At 35.4% G+C, this 21,759-nt stretch overlaps 1 pseudogene; it reads left to right on the top strand.

Annotated features, from left to right (window-relative positions):
- Window positions 1-20,967: 20,967 nt before the first annotated feature.
- LOC116585585 lies at window positions 20,968-21,558 on the top strand (annotated as a pseudogene).
- The last annotated feature ends 201 nt before the right edge of the window (window positions 21,559-21,759 follow it).

The raw sequence follows: 21,759 nt of genomic DNA, 5'->3' as shown, positions 1-21,759 counted from the left end.
CCTGGTATCTTGATGTTAGATTCCCCAGCCCCTAGCACTGTAAAAATTTCAGTTATTTATAAGCCACTCAGTCTGTGGTAATTTGTTATAGCAGCCCAAATGTACTAAGATACTTTTTTTACTGCTATGGACTCAAATGTTTAATGTTTTCTCTGTTTAAAATTATATTGCAGTGCTTTTAAAATAGCTAGTATTTATTTTATTTGGGAAGTGGTCCCTTCTGCTACCTCTCCTAAGAGTTTATATATGACAGGTGTTATTTCCTCTTTAAACATTTGATAGGATTCACCAATGAAATCATCTAAGCCTAGAGCTTTCTTTGTAGGAGGGTTTTTCATAAAAAAACTCAATTTCTTCGATTGAAGGGCTATTCAGATTTTTTTCATTTTTTTGTCATTAGCAGAAGTTGTATTTTAAAGAATTTGCTTATGTCATCTAAATTGTTCTATTTGTTGGCAAAGAAGATATTCATCTATTTCCATACTATACATTTACTGTCTTTAAAATCTATAGTGATACACCTTTTATTCTTGACACTGGTAACTTGTGTTTTCTCTTTATTTTCTCTTGATGGGTCTACTTAGATGTTTCATCACTTAGGTTAATCCTTTCAAAGAGCTTTTTGGGTTTTTTGTTTGTTGCTTTTCTGGAGTTTTTCATCAATTTATACTTAATGTAACTAGTATTCTGGTGGTGTTTAGTTTTATGACCTTACTACTTGCTGTTTGTCTCATCAGCTTTTTTTATTCCTCTGTATCGACCTAATCACAAATTTTAGGCTAATTGAATATTAGTTCTTTAAGGTAATAAGATGGTAGGTTTCCATCTAGTTTTTAGTGACCCAGCATGATAGCAACTGGCCAAAAAAACCCCCAGAGAAACAGGAAATTCACTTAGTGTCATTAACTCTATCAACTAATGTTTCTATTCCCTTCCAATTTTTTATTGCTTTCAGTCATATTCCCATGCTTTCAGATAACTGTTTTTGATATTTTTTCCATATGTATTGTTGTTATTTGTAAAATGGTTTGCTTAATAGGAGATATTCTCCCTTTGTCAGGGGAAGGACCTAATTTTTACAGCTCTTATCAATTCTGTTACAATATCCTTCATTTAGTGTCTGATGAATCCAGGTGTTGAAATAATTCACTAGTAGATCTATATTTCTTTAATGGATCACTGTTAGCCCTGGAATCTAACTACTGGAGGAATCATAAAAAGAAGTTCAATCAATGATATCTGTGTGTGAAGTATTTAAAATGTTGGTAAGAAAATGAATAAGCATGGGGAAGGTATGTGCTATGGTCAGTGCTGTGAAGTGTGTAAACCTGGTGATTCACAGACCTGTCCCCTGGGGCTAATAATACATTATATGTTAATTTTTTAAATGTTAAAAAAAAAGAAAATGAATAAGCAATATCTTAAGTGTTTCCCTTTGAACAGTTGGATTATAAGGTGATTTTTTTCTCTCCTTCATGGTCTTTAAAATTTGTCCAAATTTCTATAATTGACCTACTCTACAGTTGGAATGAAGGATATTAATTCTTTTTGAATAAGGGTATAAGAGGACACTAATATCTGCTGATCACCTATCATGTGCTAGGTATTGAAGTAGACACTGCTCCATTTTAAACTTCATTTTTTTTTTTAAACCATAAGAAAATATCTTTAAAACTAACTGTTAAGGTGCAGTTCAGAAGATAATTTACTTCCCACCCTAATGAGGTCCTTTGGTGTTTTTCTCATTAGGAGTCTTTCTGTGTCCTCCTTAGGTTAAGATTAGTAGATGAGTTCTAGAAACTCATTAATATCTGGGATATAGTAATAGCTGAGAAAAAACAATGCTCCTTCATTATACCCAGGCATGAATTTGACCTCCAGCACCCTTGGAAAGGGACAATTTCCGCCCCGCCTTTGTTTTCCTGATGTTCTTGAGGTGCCTTAACTGTGTAGGATCTTGTCCTTTCTTCTAAGGAGCAGTAATATTTTTTTATCCAACCTCATTTAATTTACCGGTTTTAATTTTTAATTCTCACTTTTCCAGAATGATTAAGTGAAAAGAGTATATTCTATAGTAGAGCAAGACTGAACGGCGTGTGGTCTACTACAAGCACAGAACTGGAGGCCAAGCAAACTCTTCAGCCCTCAGTTTCCTAAGGACCAAAAGCAGCTTCTGTGTTCTTGCCCTAGGGCTTACCTTCAGTGCTTTCTAGGTAAAACTGCCTTGGCTTCTCTCTCCTAATCAGGGAAAACGTGATTGGATTGAGTCATGTTTCACCTCAAGTATTTTGGCCCCTTATCTGAACCAGTCATTACATCTTAAGGCAGTTGTAACTAGGACTGCCCTAATGATCTGACAAAAGACCTATTCCTTCAACATTACCAGTCATTAACTCTCCAAGACAAGATGTGACATGCCACAGCCTTCAGACAGTTCATTCAGTAGAAGTCCCTTCTTGACAAATATAATCCCTTTTCACCTTTGTTCATGACAATTTTATTTCTTTCACAGTGTCAAACTACCAATTTTTCCAAGTCAGCACTCCCTAGTTGGACTAGGGATCTTTTTTCACTTAAAAGGGAGGTACTACTATCTTTTCACTTTTGATTCTATCTTACTTTAATTGGTCTTTCTTAGAATAGTAATTTTGAGCATATATGTATATGAGCATACATACATAATTTTGAGCATATATGTACATACACATACAGTAGCAAAGATGGAGTCTAACACCTATAAATGTTTTTTTCCCATTGTTTTCGCTGCAAATTTTACAGTTTGAGGTAAAAAAAAACTGTTTTAATCATAGGCACCACTTTATGTTCAGTATGTCCGATAAAGACTAATTTCACAGATGTGATATCATGGTGAATCCACTGTTAGGGATATTTGCCTGAAAGCAAAAGAAAAGCAGGACACTTCGTATCTAGTCTTAAATTCTTAACTTTATTTAAGTAACTGTCAACCCAGGAAATTCTAAAACAAATCTCTTATAAAAATGGGATCTTTGGTTCAAAGTATCTCTATCCTTTTCCCTCCAGTAGTTAAACTTAACACAAAACTATAAAACTGATACTACAATTTAGAAGAAGCATTTCTCTCTGAAGATTGTACTTTCCCCTGGAGAGTCTCATTAGCTAGAAGCAGATATAAGTATCTGTAACACAGTACAAAATTCTGAACATAAGTAAAATGGGACATGGTTCTTTATCAACTGACTTAAAAGGAAACTAGGCGAATGATACAGGGGAACATAGGAAAACTATGCTGACAGACTCGAAAAATAGATGACAGGGGTACCTGGGTGGCTCAGTCCTTAAGCGTCTGCCTTCGGCTCAGGTCATGATCCCAACCGAGGTCCTGGAATCGAGCCCCGAATTAGGCTCCCTGCTCAGCCATTAGCCTGCTTCTCCCTCTCCCACGCCCCTGCTTGTGTTCCCTCTCTCCATGTTTCTCTCTCTGTCAAAAAAAATCTTAAAAAAAAAAAAAAAAAGATGACAAAGAGCACTAATGGCCAGCAGCAGTCTGAGGTGACAATCTGAAGAATGGTCAAGGAAAGGTATTCCAAGTTCAGGAACTGGCTGCATGGAATCAGGAAAAGTGGACTATGTTAGATCTGAAATAGGGTATGGAATCTTGCTTTAGGTTCAGATTTTCTCCAGATAAGCCTTCGCTGCGTTATAGAATAGCAAAGTTCAATGAGACAGTATTTATCAAGTGTTAGTTTAAGATGAAAAAGAAAGAGAAGAAAAATTAAGAATACCGGAGAGAATAGTAACTTCAGTATCTGATTTAAGAAAGAACTCTTGTTCCCACTTGAAGACAGACAGTTACTTTGAATCAAACACAGTAAGATCCTCTTGCACAGTACGAGTGCTGAATGGGTGAGCCATCTACAGAACTGAGAGCGATCAAGTGCTGAGGTCTGAGGGATGGGTGGTTAGGTTAGGATGAGAAAGACAATCTCCTGTGGGAGAGGAAGAAGAAACATTGGGACGCGCTGGTGGTTCAGTCGGTTGGGTGTCTGCCTTCCACTTAGGTCATTGCCCCAGGGTGGTGAGATGGAATCTGTCATCAGGCTCCCTGCTCAGTGGGCAGCCTGTCCTCCCTCTGTCTGCTGTCCCTCCCCTGCCACTTGTGCCCGCGCTCGCGTGCTCTCTCTCTCTGACAAATAAATAAAATCTTAAAAAAAAAAATAATGATCATTGGACAAAGGGGAGTAAACTCATGAATAACATTTAATAAAAATTATCTTTAGGTAACTTTCAGGTTTTCAATAATAGAGTAAACCCACGTTTGGAGGCCACAATTATTCTTCTTTTAGAAGTATAGTTAGATGGGCTCTACTTCCCCAATATATATATAGTTTTTTAACATAATGGCCTGGATTATGAAATAGAAAGCTAGTTATTACCATGTAACAGTTTTATGTAATGGGGTATAATTGCTTACTAATTGTTCCATGTTCTCTCATTTTTTTGTTTCTTTATCTCTTAATTAGATTTTGAGTACCTCAAGGGCCTGATAAATATCATGCACTGCTTAAAAGCTTAAACTCTGAAGGTTGGAGGTTGGTGGAGCTAGTGAGATTCCTAGCCTCTCTTATCTGTGTACCTTTGAGAAAATGATAAACCTCTCTAAGCTTCAGTTTCTTCATGTGTAAAATGGGAGTAAGAGGAATACCTTTCTCATAGGGCTGTACTAAGGAATAAATAAAATGAGTGAAAGAACATAAATAAAATGTTTTCATTTTGTGACAAACAGCGCAGCATTTAAGTTTGTTAATGTTGAAATAAAACATGTCTGCTGTCTTTTCTTCTGTCATATACCTTCAGTTCTGTGGTGGAGGGCATGTTGTATAGAATGTTTTCTATTTGTCTGTTATCACCTTATGTGGAAAGTACAGAACTGATTGTCACTAAATTTGAGGTTATGTTTGGGATAGTATGACAGAAACCAAAGATTGGAAAACTTGATAATCCCTCAGGGCAGCTGAAATTGAGGCAGAAGAAGGAGCCCCTGTGACTACTCAACTGGGAGGGGCATGCCACAGGCAGCAAGATGCAATGGAATCAGTAAACAAGCAATGGTTTCTAAGGGACTCTGAGTGAAAGCTGCAAATTTTATATATAGATATATAAAATTAAATTATAATTAAAATTATATATTAAATCAAATTATATATAAAATTAAAATTAAAAAATAAAAATTTAAAATTTTTTTTAAATTTTAATTTAAAATTTTTTTTAATTTTAATTTTTTAAAAATTAAAATTAAATTATATATAAAATTTTATACATAGATATATATATCTATGTATAAAATTTTATATATAATTTAATTATAAATTAAATAAAATTTAATTATATATATTTATATATAAAATTTTATATATAGATAAAACTATAAATATAATATAATTATAATATAGTATAATATATAAAATATAATTATAATATAATTATAATATAATATAATTATCAATTATAATTATTAATTGTAATTATTAATTATAATTATATTATAATATAATTATAATATGATTATAAATTAAATTATATATAAAATTTAACTATATATAAAATTTATATATAGATATATATAAAATTTTATATATAATTTAATTTCAACGCATTCATATGAGAATGTGAGCATGGGAAAGATAAACTGCTATATTGAACAAATGAAAATATTTGCATGACCTGAAATAATTATAAATACAAGGCTAAGGAGAATTGCATGGATTAGGATGTAAAGAAACTACTGGAACCAGCCCCTGAACTTCCTCACTATTCTCAGTGCTTCCAGAACCTCCACGCTTCCTACCCTTCTGCCACTTCCTCCAATCCGGTCTGTACAAACACTGTAAAAGTGATGGCAATTTTTAAGTTTAACTGCGATTAGTAGAGCTGATTCAGATAATAAACTGAGAAGAGCCATTTAAGAAAAAGAAAAGTATATTCTACAATTGAAGATATAACATTCAGTCTATATAATGCAGTTTCTAAAAATATGTATATATGTATTTATATAGAACATATATAAATATAGATATAATATACATAAGTATAGTCATTAGGCAATCACCACAAAGTATTTAAGGCAAATTATATATGTTATCAAAATCTGTCATGTATCATATTTCTATTTAATACATCCAAATGCCCTAATGATTATGAAATGGAAGCAAACTGATAAGCTGCAAGTGATGTCTAGAAAATTGGTCACTGAGACTCTATTAGAAATCTTCCAGGAATAGAAACAAACAGAAAACAAGTAAGTCTAATTGTTTCCATAGTGGTAGTCAATATTAAATTAAAATGTACCACACGGGTTTTAAACTGTTGATTTAAAATTTCTTGGTTTTAAATGTGAAGAATGCCTCCTCTAAAGTACTCCTAAAATAAAACAGAATACTTAATAAATAACTGTGATAGAGCTCTGTGTTTTATTACCTTATTTTATTTATCTGGGTCATAAATGAAGGATTTCAATCTTTTATTTGGCATCTTCAGGAGTACTGAATTTATACACATAAAAAAAGTTATATTTTTCTTTTCTTAGGTGATTTCAGAAAGTAAACAAACTGGTGGTTTTATTAAGCATTTATTAACCTTACAACCATGCCTCAGACTTAATGTCAAATATATTGTTTGTGTGTCCTGAAAAATATTTCTCCAATGGGAAGGAAATATGCTATTTCTTGAAAGACAGAAGAAACACAGAACTAAGAAAAATGCATGTTCATTTGCCATAAAGCTTAAACAGCAGTTTCTATTTAGAGAGAGAAGAAAAATAAACATTTTTCTTCCTCAGAGTTTTTTAAAAAATTAGTTGCTTAGGCATGACAATGTGAAGCACAACCAAAAACTGCTAGCAGAGATTTGGTTACTTGATATTATTGCTATGAGACTGAATTCAACCCAGCATGTGTGAGACCTTGCTCTGGCCCCTCGGCTCTACCGTACTCCCAGGCACATGGAAGTGTGCAACACTAGAGAGTTCTGATGTCCTGTGATTGAGAACTACAAATGCTGGGATACAGAGATTGCCCATAATTTGGTAAGCAGTAAAGAACAACTAGGATTAAGAGGTAAGGGGTGGAGGAAGGTTACACTTGAAAACAAATTCTTAAGGAAAGAACTCAATAATTGCCTAATGTAAAGATCTGATAACTAAAAAAATTTGAAATGAAGATTTCTTTTTTTTAAAGATTTTATTTTAAGATTTAGTTAAGATTTTAAGAGATCACAAGTAGGCAGAGAGGCAGGCGTGGGGGGGGGGGGAAGCAGGCTCCCCATTAAGCACAGAGCCCAATGCAGCGCTCGATCCCAGGACCCTGAGATCATGACCTGAGCTGAAGGCAGAGGCTCAACCCACTGAGCCACCCAGGCGCACCTGAAATGAGGATTTCAAAAGAGTGTCTAACTCAGGCATGGATTAATAATCACAAGATATATAACTGGACTTTAAAAATGGGATCGTAACTGATATGTCAGAGATTCTTTAGGTGCAAGTAAAATCTTATGTAGAAGTGAGAGGAGTGGTGATTATGTCTGACCAATGGTTTTCAAACACTTTTTAATTGTGAGTACTTAAATTTAAGAATAAAAAAGAAGCAACCATATACAACACTTGATTTAGACCAATGAATGCAGAGCTGTTCTGGTTGAGAGAGGGATGGGCATGGCAGATAGGGTCACTCAACACATTTCAGTATGGCCCCAAGGCTTCCCTTGATTAATGATAAAACAGCCTGGCCTTCATAAAGATGCATCCTTAGATTTTTGTAAATCTCCAAATTAATACCACTAAAGTATATAATTATCCCTACCTTCCCCAATATGTCATAATTTAATCACACATTAATTGTATGTGTAAATACACATTGTATGTGTAACTACACATACAATGCATAAAAAACTACAAACACGCTCTGAACTGACAGGCTGGGTAATTCCCAGGCTCACTTGTTACCTACATGACTTGCTCCCACACAACAACCTTGCAAAGTATTCTAACTGTTCAGATAGAGCCTTTTGCATCATCTTTTATATAATTCCATTTTTTGGTTTAATGTTGGATTTAGTACTTCGGTCCAGGGTATGCATAAGCATAACAGAAACTAAATACAACCCACAATCTCGTTCTCAACATTAGAAATTATTGCGGCAATATAGTAAATGATTTCGTGAGGTTCATGTTTCAATTCTATATATATTCTTAAGGCATGATGAAATTCTTAAATCAGTAAAATATCAGAATTGAGCAAATTAAGGATGTCCATGACAAAACACACACAGATAAACAAACATAAATAAAGACCTTCTCTAAGGAATTCAAAATGCTTCACAGATGATTCTTTGTCATTCATGTTAATGAAGGGCAGATGATCTTCATTTTAGTTAATGGCTTTAATTTTCCACCCTGCCAAATTTTTTACTGACCCCACTGCTAAATAATTTAAGCTTAACATCCTCTTTCTCCCTTTGCATCACCCTTTAAAGGGAGAGCTAATGAATAATAAAAACACAAAATTGGACAACAGATCTAGAAAGGACAAAAAAGAAATTCTGAATGGTTCATAACTTGTATAATAAATAGGTGACTACCCTATTTAATCTTGTAATTCTCTTGTGAGCTAGAATGGGAAGATGCAATTTGCTAATAAGGAAACAGGCAAAGAGAATATATTCACTATGCTAATTCCAAATGATTTATCCAATGTCACCCTGAGCTAAGGTTCAGCATAGAACTGAGTGATTATTGAGATAATCTAAATAGGGCATTGGATTACTAAAGCAGCACATGGATCTCCTTCTCAGAAAATACAAAAATAAGACTGGTACTCATGTTGGCTTTGGATAGAAATAATTTTGTCAAAAGATACAATTATTAACTCTGGAGAAAATAACTCTTTTTCAAATAACATTAGGTAGTTTAATTCAAATTTTAAAATTTTATTGTTTCTCCTGTTAGGGTACCGGGTAGTGCTGGATAGGTGCTGAAGGGCAGCAACACACACATTTTACCTTCAAGGGACTTTAAATCTAGGAGAGGGCATAAAATATATCCCAATAGTTATAAAATGCTCACGGCAATGTTAGTGCTACAAAGAGGGGAGGGAGTGGTTATATGTAGCTTGATGCCTGATAAAAGGGAGGGCAGTAGGTAGGGGTGCAGATAAAACTAGACTGGGCATAAACTGAAAACAACGGAAGCTGTATAATGGGTGCATGAAGGTTCATTACATTATTTTGTCCACTTAATTTTTTCATAATAAAAAGTGTCTCTTAAAAAAGGAGGTTTCATGAATGAAGTGGCATTTAAGATAGACCTTGACAAAAGGACACTGTTTTGATAAACCAAGACATGAGGGTAGAAAGAGCAAGATCCTGACATGTAGTTGAAAAGCCTAGGACTGTTTAGATTCAAAACTCTACTACTTAGCTAGAACCTAGAGTAGGAAAATGTTATAAAACTAAAAATTATTTGTATTATTATTGTTTTGATGACTGAATATTAAATTGTGATGATTAAAATTATTACTGGAATTAATAGCCATTGGTGACTTGAGCATGATTTGATTAAATCTCTGATTATAGGGAAAAGAGAGAGACTGGAATGAAGCAGATCTGAGTCCAAATTCCAATTAGAAGGACAGTACAAAGCTCAGAAGAGGCAATCTAGAAACGAACAGAGACCGTAGACATGGAAAAGAAAGACTAGGAAACAGGAAGAATACTGGGACAATTGCTTGAAGTGTGAGGAGAGAGGAAGAAGACAGAGAATGTCAAAGTTAAATTCAAGATTTTGTTTCCCATCTGAGTGCGTAAAAGCAGGGGTGGCAGTATCTAGATTAGCAAAGAAGGCAAAGTAGGTTTTGACATTAGGCAGTTTATGACTAGTCTGAAGGATTAGAAGGAGAGCATCGACCTAGAGGAAAGTAGGTTGCTCTGTAATGAGAGGAATGGGAAAAGAAAGAAACTTGGGACTTATTCATATTGAACTAATTGATAAAGCACAAAATTGCTGAGCAGGTGGGTGAGTTAAAAAGAAAAAAGGGGCTGAAAACACAAACTGGAGGGGTTAAGGGCTTGGTTTGGGGAGAGAAAAGAAAAACAGTGAAAGAAGAGAACGTGGATACAGATACTACCAACACCCCATATTTACTCAAGATGGGCCAACAATAAACAATGCCAAATTTAAGTGGCTTCACACAATAAAAGTTTTTCTCTCTCACTCAAGCAAGAGCCCAACATGGATTCCTGCTTAGGCAACTCTTCTATCAGCAGCAGTGAAGGGATTCAGATTCCTCCAAGTCCTTAAAGTCTATACTGTTCAGTCAAAGGATAGAAAAAGGAAATGGAGGGATGCCTGGGGGCTCAGTGGGTTAAGCTGCTGCCTTCCGCTCAGGTCATGATCCCGGGGTCCTGGGATGGAGTCCCACATCAGGCTCCTCACTCGGTAGAGAGCCTGCTTCTCTCCTTGCCTCTGCCTGCCTCTCTGCCTGCTTGTGTGTACTCTCTCTCTCTGACAAATAAATGAATAAATAAAAAATCTTAAAAAAAAAAAAAAGAAAAGAAAAAGGAAATGGAAAGTCATGGAAGGCAAGTTTTATGGGTCAGCCCTGAAAGTGATGTGTATCACTATGGCTCACATATCAGTAGCCAAAATTCAGTCATCCAGCTGCACCAAAATGTAAGGTCTAACTGGTCAGAATCTGTCCACCTTATGTTTATATCACACAATTTTTAGAAGACTTTCTTATACTTTACTATATAGTACAGTTTCATGGAAGGCAGTAAAGCACAGTGGTTAAGAGTAGGAGCTCTAGAGTTAAAATCACTTGGATTTATTTCTTGGCTTCACTGTTTGAAGCACAGGTGTCACGTAGGATAAATTAAATCACCTCCCTGTGCCTCATCTGTAAAATGGTGATAATAACAAAAGCCAACCACAGGACTCTTAGTTAAGATTAAGTGAGTTTAAATGTAAAGTGTTTAAACAGTGCCTGGCCTGGGTCTGGCATGCAGTAAGTACTCAGTGAGGATTAGCCATTATTATCATATTAGAACTATCATATTAGGACTGTAGCAATTTAGTGACAGAGTGAGCATTAAATAATGTGAAATGTAGAGAGACGGCAGCAGAGGCCAGTGGAGAAAAAGCCATCGATTTGTCCATTAAGCTATATGAATAATTGTAGAAAATTCTGCTTTGTTACAGTTGTTTAGCACCAACCAACCAAGTGGTGAAAGAGGCAAGATTCCCAAATCATAGCAAATTTCAGTTTGCATGTTTACAACTGCAAAATAAATGACCTCTGAGCAAATCAGATGGCATTGCAGTCAAATTAAATCCTAGAAGATTCAGATGGGGTCTTATTCCAAAGATCTCATATTGAAGTAAGTAATCCACGCCTTGGAGAAACAGTGCTTATCAATTTGAGATTTACTTTCTCTCCTTCCCTCTCTCAGGATAAAATATTTTAGTAGGTCACAGCCAGAGGACCTGAGTGAGCTCATTTCACCTGAGCAAGTACTTGACTATACTTTATGCATATTTAGTGTACTCTGTCCCCATGCCTGTCAAATAATCTTTTCACTTTGTCATTTGTGCTTTCTTGGTAAATGTCCAAATATCCTTTTTATTAAAAAAAATCTTTTTAAAATTAAGCCTTTTGGGGGCACATGGGAGGCTCAGTCGGTTAAGCATCTAACTCTCAGTTTTGGCTTATGTCATTATCCCAGAATCCTCAGATCGAGCCCCATGTCAGGCTCTGCTGTCAGCATGGGGTCTGCTTGCCTGTCCCCCACCCCGCCCCTTCCCACATTCATGCTTTCTCTCCATCTCTCTATCTCTAAAATAAATAAAATCTTTAAAAATAAAAAAAATTAAATTAAATTAAACCTTTTGCTTTGACATAATTACAGATTGGCATGCAGTGGTAAGTAATGATAGAGACCCAGGTACACTTTACCCATCATTTCCCCCAGTGATAACATGGTACTGGTAAAATATAGTATAGGAGAGTACAGTATCACAATCAGAATATTGACATTGATATAGTCAGATACAGAACATTTTCATCACTACAAGGATCCCTCTTTTGCCCTTTTATAACTGTCCTCATCCTCCACTCACTCCCAACTCTTCCTTGAACCCTAGTAATGACTAATCTGTTTTCCATTTTATAATTTTGTCATTTCAAGAATGTTATGTAAATGAAATCATATCATATGTAACCTTTCATCATTGGCCTTTTTTTTTTTTTCACTCAGCATAATTCTCTGGTGATAGTATTCCAGGATATTGTGTGTATCAAGAATTCCCTCCTTTCTATTGCTGAGTAGTAGTCCATGGTAGGGGTGTATTGGTTTGTTCTACCATAAACCTGCTGAAGAATATCTGGGTTGCTTCCAGTTTTAAATATCCAGAAAACAGTATGCAAACAATACACATCAACCATCCCTCCAACCTAATACCTAACAACCAAGTAGGCAATGGGGAAAGCTGAACTAGATAGATTTTTTTCCTAATGCATAAATGTATAGCAAAAAAAAACCAATATGAAGCCTATGAAAATATGCTACAAAGTCAAATTCAAGTATTTCGCTTTTATGATATGAATAGATACCACAGTTTCAAAGAATATTTACAATGGGGAATTTTAGAGAGCTTTTCTCTGTATCCCCCAAAATCCAGAAAAAATTAGATTCTATGAATCAAGAACTAAAAGATGAGATAACAGACTTGGATAACAGGGAGTTGGCTAAAAACCAGAAGAAGTGAATTATAGAAAGAAAGATCAGGAAGAAACAAAAAGAAAAGTCACCCGCAGAAGTGAAAACACTGTTACTGGAGATAAATTACAGATATAGAAAAATATTTTGGCAATTAGGATGATACACGGATAATTCTATTATAATGAGAAAAAAAATAAAGTTTGAAAGAAAAGATCACAGAAAAGAATGCAGAGAACAGAGTTGACAAATGAAAGCAAAGTGAAACTTTAGACTGAACTGAGGAAAGACTGGTCTATATAGATGGAACAGGCTCATCTGTAAGTATCAAAATTAATGAAAAGACATCACTACTATTTAAATATACCCCCATGACTGTAGAGAATTACAATTCTAGGGAGTTCCTATCCTAGAATAAGAATTGAACTTGTTTTAGACAACTTATAACAAAAATAGCATCTCATAATAAATAGAAGAAAAGAGAGCAACATCTATAATTCTAAGGGAATACAAGATTGCGACTAAAGAATTTCAGCCAAAACCAAATTGTCATTTATGTTTGAAAGCAGCAGAATTTAGTCTCAGATATGGGAGGCCTTAGAACATATGCCATTCATCTATCCTTAAATAAACTGTGAAGACCTGTTTCAGATAAATGAGAAACAAAGAAAACAGAAAACTCAATGATGGCATTATAAATTAGTTAGTTATAAATAATTTAGACAATGAAATATAGAATTAAATTCAAATTTGTTGAAAAAGAAAGCCAAAATTGGTGGCATCACAATTCCAGACTCCATGCTCTATTACAAAGCTGTAATCATCCAGACAGTATGGTACTGGCACAAAAACAGACACATAGATCAATGGAACAGCATAGAGAACCCAGAAATGGACCCTTAACTCTGTGGTCAACTGATCTTCAACAAAGTGGAAAAGAATGTCCAGTAGGAAAAAAGACAGTCTCTTCAACAAATGGTGTTGGGAAAACTGTATAGCCACATGCAAAATATGACCATCTTAAATCTTATAACCAAAAATTATTTTTCAAAGAGTAAATTTACTTTACAAGGCTCATTCAGACTTTACTAGGCTTTCACTAATAACTTCAAGATAATGAAAGTTAATCATAGACATGCTAAATTTCTTACTTTGAAGTTGTTTTTTGCTCCGTGTCATTTATCTAATTTCTAGATAAAGGTCTATGGTTGAGAGCATACACTCAACTATATCTTTAGAAGCATTTTCCCTCTGGTGAAGTTCAATTAGCTGTTGAAGTATTACTGTCTCTAGGAATTAACATTTTTTACCAGAACAATTAAAGTAACTTGAGGGGCACCTGGGTTAGGTGTCCAACTCTTTTTTTTTTTTTTAAAAGATTTTATTTATTTGACAGACAGAGATCACAAGTAGGCAGAGAGGCAGGCAGAGAGAGAAGGGGGCGAGGAAGCAGGCTCCCTGCTGAGCAGAGAGCCCAATGCAGGGCTTGATCCCAGGAACCTGGGGTCATGACCTGAGCCTAAGGCAGAGGCTTAACTCACTGAGCCACCCAGGTGCCCCGGGTGTCCAACTCTTGATATTTGGCCCAGGACATGATCTCAAGCCCCACATCTGGCTCGGGGCTAAGCATGGAGCCTGCTTAAGATTCTCTCTCTCCCTCTCTTTGCCCCATCCCTGCTCATGCTCGGTCTCTTTATCTCTCTCTCAATAAATAAATAAAATCTTTAAAGTGACTTGAGAATAGGACAGTTAAATGTAAGTGTGTCTACCAGGTTCATCTCCCAAGATAAGAAAGAATAAAACTTATGTCAATTATATCTCAGGAATATTAAAAAAAAATTTTTTTTTTAAATCTTCTTTATTAAATGCCCTTTATCAATCTTCACAGACTGGAAAAAGAGAAAAATGTACTTTGCAAAAGCTGACATTATTTTCCTTCCCACATTATTTATTTACCTTTATACTGTAGGATTTAAAGAGATAAAATACTGCAAATAAAATAACATTTAAACAAAATATTTGCCACATTCTCAAGCTAAACATATCCCCTTCCCTTCCTCCATCATCTCTTTTTACTTTTACAGTGTAGCCTCTAAAAGTCACAATGTGTTATATATTCATAGTAGTATACCTTAGGATGAATGCTTTGATTTCAGCTTCAGAAAAAAAAAAGAAGAAGAAATCAAGCCATAGAATTTTGATAATAGAACACATTTCCTTAAATTTTATTCCAATCCTATTTAGATTTAACACAATTTTGCAAAGGATTTATACCTCACAAAAATATGTTTATATATGTTTGAGGTGAAAGTGGCAAAGTTTGAAACATAAGAAAAATAAAAGGTATTCTGAGTCTGAAAGACTATCTCACATTAGAACATTAGATTAAAGCTAAAATGTCTGTTATATCTTGATCAGAGGTAACCTTTCCTTAGAAGTACCCAGAATTACCAACATTACACATAAAAACTTCACTATGCTATTCTCTCTGTTTCATTGCCTTAGTCATTAAATTGGGGTTGTTAAAAAAAAAAAAGTTCATTCATTTACTTCAAACACCTCTTCCTTCTTTTTCTTGAGTTAATCAAGAATTACCGATGTTACGCTGCCTGTAGATCAGTGATTAAAAACTGCTTAGTTTTTGCTAATTGCTAATTGAATTTTATTCCTGTGTACTTTGTGCTGATCACTAAATTCTATATGCAAGTTAAATCTTTACCTTATATCCGTAGGAAAGTGAGAAAGAAAAGAGCCCCAAGAGTGCCCCTTAAAAAATAGACTCATACCAAGACATTCCAGGGCAAAATTTTGGTACACTGGAAATGGTGTTCTAGAAAGAAAATAACATGTTACATAACAAGAATCAAAAATGAAAATTGTTGTATACTCATTGGAATAGAGGAAGTTCAAAGCTATTTGCAGTTCACCTTCAAAATTCTGAAGAAAAATTACTTCCAACCTAAAATTCTATACCAAGAAAATGTTTAATCAAGATTTAGGGTAGGATAAATAAACGTTAGCCAGGAAAGCTCTAAGAAATATATTTCCCATGTTCTCTTTGCTCAAGAAGATACTGAAAGCTGAATTCTTTAAAATGAGAGAACAAACCAAGAAAGAACTGATAAACCAAAAACAGTATTTCCAACCTAACAGAGAGATGAAAATAATAACCGTGATGCTCATGAAGAAATCTCGGACAAAAAATGCAGGCATAAAGGATAACTCATCCATAGTGGATCATGACAGAGGCTCTGTGAAGACTCCATTAGGAAGATGAAAATGATGGAATATCTGATATGTCTGAACACTGTGAAAGATTTAGATAAATTGTGAAAAGTTTGGATGGGAGTCATTGATAAATACATGGAAAGTTAAGCAAATAAGAAAAGACAATTATTAGTTCTAAACAAATAGAGTTAAGCAGCAAAAGAAGAGTAATCATGATTTCCCTTCCTGGCTCAGCTGGGAATATTGTTTAAATTATATTTGTAGAGTCACTCCGGCTCCCAATAGTTATTGTTTCCGTGGTGTATCTGTTTTCTATTATTTTCTATTATTTTATGTTCAACGTATTTGTATCTTTGTGAGGGTGCCTCTTTACATAGCACATGATTGGATTTTTGGGAACCATTCCACCAACCTTTGTCTTTTGATCAGAATATTTAATATATTTACAGTTAATGTAACTACTGGTAAGGTAGGATTTATGTCTATCATTTTGATATTTGTCTTTTATGTCTTCTTTGTTCCTTTATTCTTCCACTACTACCTTTATTTTGTATCTTAAATAGATTTTTTTAGTATACCATTTTATTCACTTATTTATTTTATTATTACTTTTGAGTTATTTTATTCATGGTTGCCTTCAAGACTCCAATAAACAACTTAATCTAATTTGGATAAATACCGATTGAATTTTTTTAAGTTTCTCCATGCTCTTTTCTTTATTATCAAGTTTTTCATTTTAACTCCAATACAGTTAACATATGGTGTTAATATTGATTTCAAGTATACAATACATTGACTCAACAGTTCTAAACATTATTCAGTGTTCATCACGATAAGTGTGCTTTTAATCCCCATCATTTATTTCACACATCTCCCTACCCATTGTACCTCTGGTAACCCTCAGTTTGTTCCCTATGCTTAAAAATCTGTTTGTCTCTCTTTTTTTTTCTTTTGCTTGTTTCTTAAGTTTCATATACGGACTTTGATCAAAATATAGTTACCTTTCCTGAGTGACTTATTTTGCTTAGCCTTATATCCTCTAGATCCACCTATGTTGTTGCAAATGGCAAGATTACATTCTTCTTTATGGCTAAATAATATTCCATCATATATATATACCACAACTTTATCTAGTCACCATTTGATAAATACCTGGACTTCTTCCATAGTTTGGCTATCGTAAATAATGCTGCAATGAACATAGGGGTGCATAAATCCTTTCAAATTAGTGTTTTTGTATTTTGTATTTTGGGGGTAAATACCCAAAATCCAGTGTCATTACTGGATTGTAGGGTAGCTCTATATTTAACTCCATACTGTTTTCCACAGTGGCTGCACCAGTTTGCATTCCTACCAACTGTGCACCAGTGTTCCTATTTCTTCGTATCCTTGCCAACACTTGTTTTTTCTTGTAGTTCTGAAGTTAGCCATTCTGACAGTGTGAAGTGATATCTCATTATGGTTTTGATTTGCATTTTCCTGGTGATGATTGATGTTGAGCATTTTCTCATGAATCTGTTGACCATCTGGATGTCTTCTTGGAGAAATGTTAATGTCTTCTGCTCATTTTTAATTGGATTATTTGGTTGTTGGCTATTGAGTTGTATAAATTCTTTATAAAATTGAGATACTAATCCTTTATTGGATCTGTCATTCGCAAATATCTTCTCCCATTCAGTAGGTTGTCTTTTACTTCTGTTGATTGTTTCTTTTGCTGTGCAGTAGAAAGTAACAATAGTTTATATTTGCTTTTATTTCCATTGCTTCAGGAGACATACCAAGAAAAATGCTCCTATGGCTGATGTCAGACATATTATTGCCTGTGCTCTCTTCCAGGATTTTTATGGCTTCATATCTCACATTTAGGCCTTTAATCCTTTTTGAGTTTATTTTTGTATATGGTGAGATAAAGTGGTCCAGTTTCATTCTTTCGCATATAGCTATCCAGTTTTCACAATGGCGTTTCTTGAAGACATTGTTCTTTTCCCATAATTCCTCCTTTAACTGACCATATAACTGTGGGTTTATTTCTGGGTTTTCTATTCTGTTCCATTGATCTATGTGTCTATTTTTATGCCAGTACCATACTTTTTTGATTACTTCAGCTTTGTAAGATAATTTGAAGGTTAGAACTATAAAACATCCAGTATTGTTTTTCTTTTTCAAGATTGCTTTGACTATTTGGAGTCTTTTGTGGTTCCATAAAAATTTTAGGATTGTTTGTTCTAGTTCTATGAAAAACGGTGTTGGAATTTTGATAGGGAGTGCACTAAATCTGTAGAGTGCTCTGGGTAGCATAGGTATTTTAACAATACTTTTTCCTCTAAACCATAAGCATGGACTGTCTTTCCATTTCTTTGTGTCATCTCAAATACCAATTTACCTTCAATAGTACATAAAAACTTTGCTCAAATATAGTTCTGTTCCCTTCTCCCTTCTCTGTGCTTTTCTTATATAAATTACATTTTTATACCTTTTAATCTGAAGATGTTTCTGGTCATTCCTTCTTCAAATATTCCCTCTGCCTCTTTATTCTCCTCCTCTTCTACTGAAACTCCCATTATACATATGTTAGATGTTCAATGGTGTCTCATAGGTCTCTTGGAATCTATTAATTTTTCTTCCTTTTTTCTTATTCCTTAGACTAATCTCAACTGATTTATCTACAAGTTCATTGATTCTTTCTTCTGCAAAATCAAATCTACTGTTGAGCCCCTCTGGTGAATTTTTCATTCCATCTATTATACTTCTCAACTCCAAAATTTCTATTTAGATCTTTTTATAATTTCTTTTTTTAAAAAGATGTTATTTATTTGACAGACGGAGATCACAAGCAGGCAGAGAGGCAGGTAGAGAGAGAGGGGGAAAAAGGCTCCCTGCCAAGCAGAGAGTCCAATGTGGGGCCCAATCCTAGGACCCTGAGATCATGACCAGTTGAAGGCAGAGGCTCACCCAGGTGCTCATAGATCTTTTTATAATTTCTATCCCTTTGTTGATAGTCTTTATTTGACAAGACATCATTCTCAGACTTTCTTTGAATTCCTTAGGCATGATTTTCTTTGGTTCTTTGAACATACTCATAATAGATGATTGAAAGTCTTTGTCTTGTAGTTCAACATTGAGGTTTTTTCTCTTTTTTCTTAAGATTTTATTTATACTTATTTTTGTGTGAGAGAGAGAGTGTGCACATATTAGTGGGAGGAGGAATAGAGGGAGAAGCAGAATCCCTGCTGAGTAGGGAGCCCAGTGCAGAATTCAATCCCAGGACCCTGGGATCATGACCTGAGCGGAAGGCAGAACACTTAACAGACCGAGTGACCCAGGTTCTCAACATCTGGGTTTTTTCAAGGACTATTTCTATTAACTGTTTCCCCCCCCCCCCCCACTGTGCATATAGCCATACTTTCTGGGTTTTGTTTTTTGGGATTTCTTTTGTTTTGTTTTGGTTTGGTTTTGCACACCTCATAATTTTAATTGAAATGTGGACATTTTAAAAGATATAATGTGGCAATTCTGGAAGTCAGGTACCTACCCCTGCCATGGCTTACTATGATTGCTGAATTTTGTTTTGCTCTTTTTTCTTGTTTTTAGAGACTTTACTGGACCAATTCTGTGAAGTCCATATGCCCTGTCCCTGTTCTTTTTTGTTACTTCTATCTTTCCTTGGTTGTCTTTGTAGTCAGCTAATGTTTGAACACAGATTTTCTAAATGTCTTCCACTTTTTGCCTAAGGTCTCTAGCTATATATTGGAGCTCTGACAGTTAACCATTCTGCCGTAGACTTCACTTCCTGATTGCACAGAGGCTCTTGGTTAGACAGAAATGGGAAATAAGGGTGTTCTCAGGTTTCTTTCTAGACATGCATGTAGTCCTGCACAGGCATGGCCCTCTAGATTCCCAGAGATATGTTGGAACTTTTCAAATTCCCCTGTCAGCATCTCATTTCCCAGATATTCTTTTACAGTCTTTTGGCCATCATTTTGTTTATCCTAGGCTCCGGTAGCTTTTTTTTTTTTTTTTTTAATATTTTATTTATTTATTTGACAGAGAGAGATCACAGTAGGAGAGAGGAAGGGAAGAGATCACAGAGAGAGAGGAAGGGAAGCAGGGCCCCTGCTGAGCAGAGAGCCCGATGTGGGACTCGATCCCAGGACCCCGAGATCATGACCCGAGCCGAAGGCAGCGGCTCAACCCACTGAGCCACCCAGGCGCCCCGGCTCCGGTAGCTTTGAGGTTAAACAGTTTCCTGTGATTGTTCCCCCCACCCCATGATTATAAACACCCTTAGAATAGGGCTTTTCCACTGAAAAACTTGTAAGTCTACTCAAATAATAGCATGTCCTATGAGTAAGGATTTTCTATCAAATTCCAGACATGTCAAATAGTGGCAATTCTTTGGGGATGGAACATTTTAAGGATCTTCAAAGCTGGACAGCCCCTTTCCCTATCTGCTAGACTGCTGGTTGACAAGGCTACTGTGGAGCTGGTAAGAGAAGGATGGGAAAAGGGCAAGTTAAAATGCTCACTATTTGTATCAAGTTTCAGGAGTGTTTCTTGAAACACTCCTTGGGTTCTTTCAAATTAATTTTCAAAGTTCTGAAAAAGTTGATTTTTTTCCTGTGCTCTCATTGCTCTTATGGAGGAGGGAATTTTCAGAGGTTCTTAACTCCACCATTCTGGAAATCCCACTCCCCAAAAGTGTTTAAATGATAAGGTAAACACTGATTGTTGTTTTAACCAAAATTATATTGTATTGGCAGGATGGGGGGAGGGGGATAAATGTTTGAAGGGTGCTTTCATGTGATACAAATAGGGGTAGAGAGAAAACTCAATCTTTATCTTCTTCAGTGGGAAGTTAAGAGAAAATGCCCCAAACAAAAAAATCAGAAGCTGGCGTTTCAATAACATTGCATTAAGAGACAATGCAAGTAAATAATAAACTGATCAGCTTAAGTCTTTCTCTCCCCAGCTGCTTGAACCTCAGCTGCTGTCATGAATGACACAGTAACTATCCAGGCCACGAAATTCATGACTAACTGGCTACTCAGCAGAAGTAGTAGAAAATCAATAATGTTCATCACACCAAAAAGGGACAAGACCTAAGACAGAAATTCAGGAAAAACTTGCTAAAATGTACAAGACCACATCAGATGTCATCTTTGTATTTGGAGTCAGAACCTATTTTGGTGGTGGCAAGACAACTGGCTTTGGCATGATTTATGATTCCTTGGATTATGCAAAAAAAAAAATATGGGGTGCCTGGGTGGCTCAGTGGGTTAAGCCGCTGCCTTCGGCTCAGGTCATGATCTCAGGGTCCTGGGATCGAGCCCCACATTGGGCTCTCTGCTCAGCGGGGAGCCTGCTTCCCCCTCTCTCCCTGCTTGCCTCTCTGCCTACTTGCGATATCTCTCTGTCAAATAAATAAATAAAATATTACAAAAATAATAACCCCAAACATAGACTTGCAAGGCATGGCCTGTATGAGAAGAAAAAGATCTCAAGAAACAGCAAAAGAAACACAAGAACAGAACGAAGAAAGCCAGAGGGACTGCAAAGGCCAATGCTGATGCTGGCAAAAAGTGAGCTGGGGACTGGACAAAAGAAGGAGTAAAGATTCTGCAGTGACTTTATCTGGTGATTGTGTAGTTTTTTCATGAGAGGATTAATCAACCAATAGCTTTTAATAAATAAATACATATATACATACATACATAAATTAATTAATCGGCTTAAAAAGGTAAAAGTGGTAGCATTTTGTGAGAGGCAACAAAGAGGCTAGGATGC

The sequence above is a fragment of the Mustela erminea genome, chromosome 3, assembly GCF_009829155.1.
Source record: "Mustela erminea isolate mMusErm1 chromosome 3, mMusErm1.Pri, whole genome shotgun sequence".
NCBI lineage: Eukaryota > Metazoa > Chordata > Mammalia > Carnivora > Mustelidae > Mustela > Mustela erminea.
Note: the sequence above shows the minus strand (reverse complement) of the source record. Positions and strands in the feature narration are given on the sequence as shown.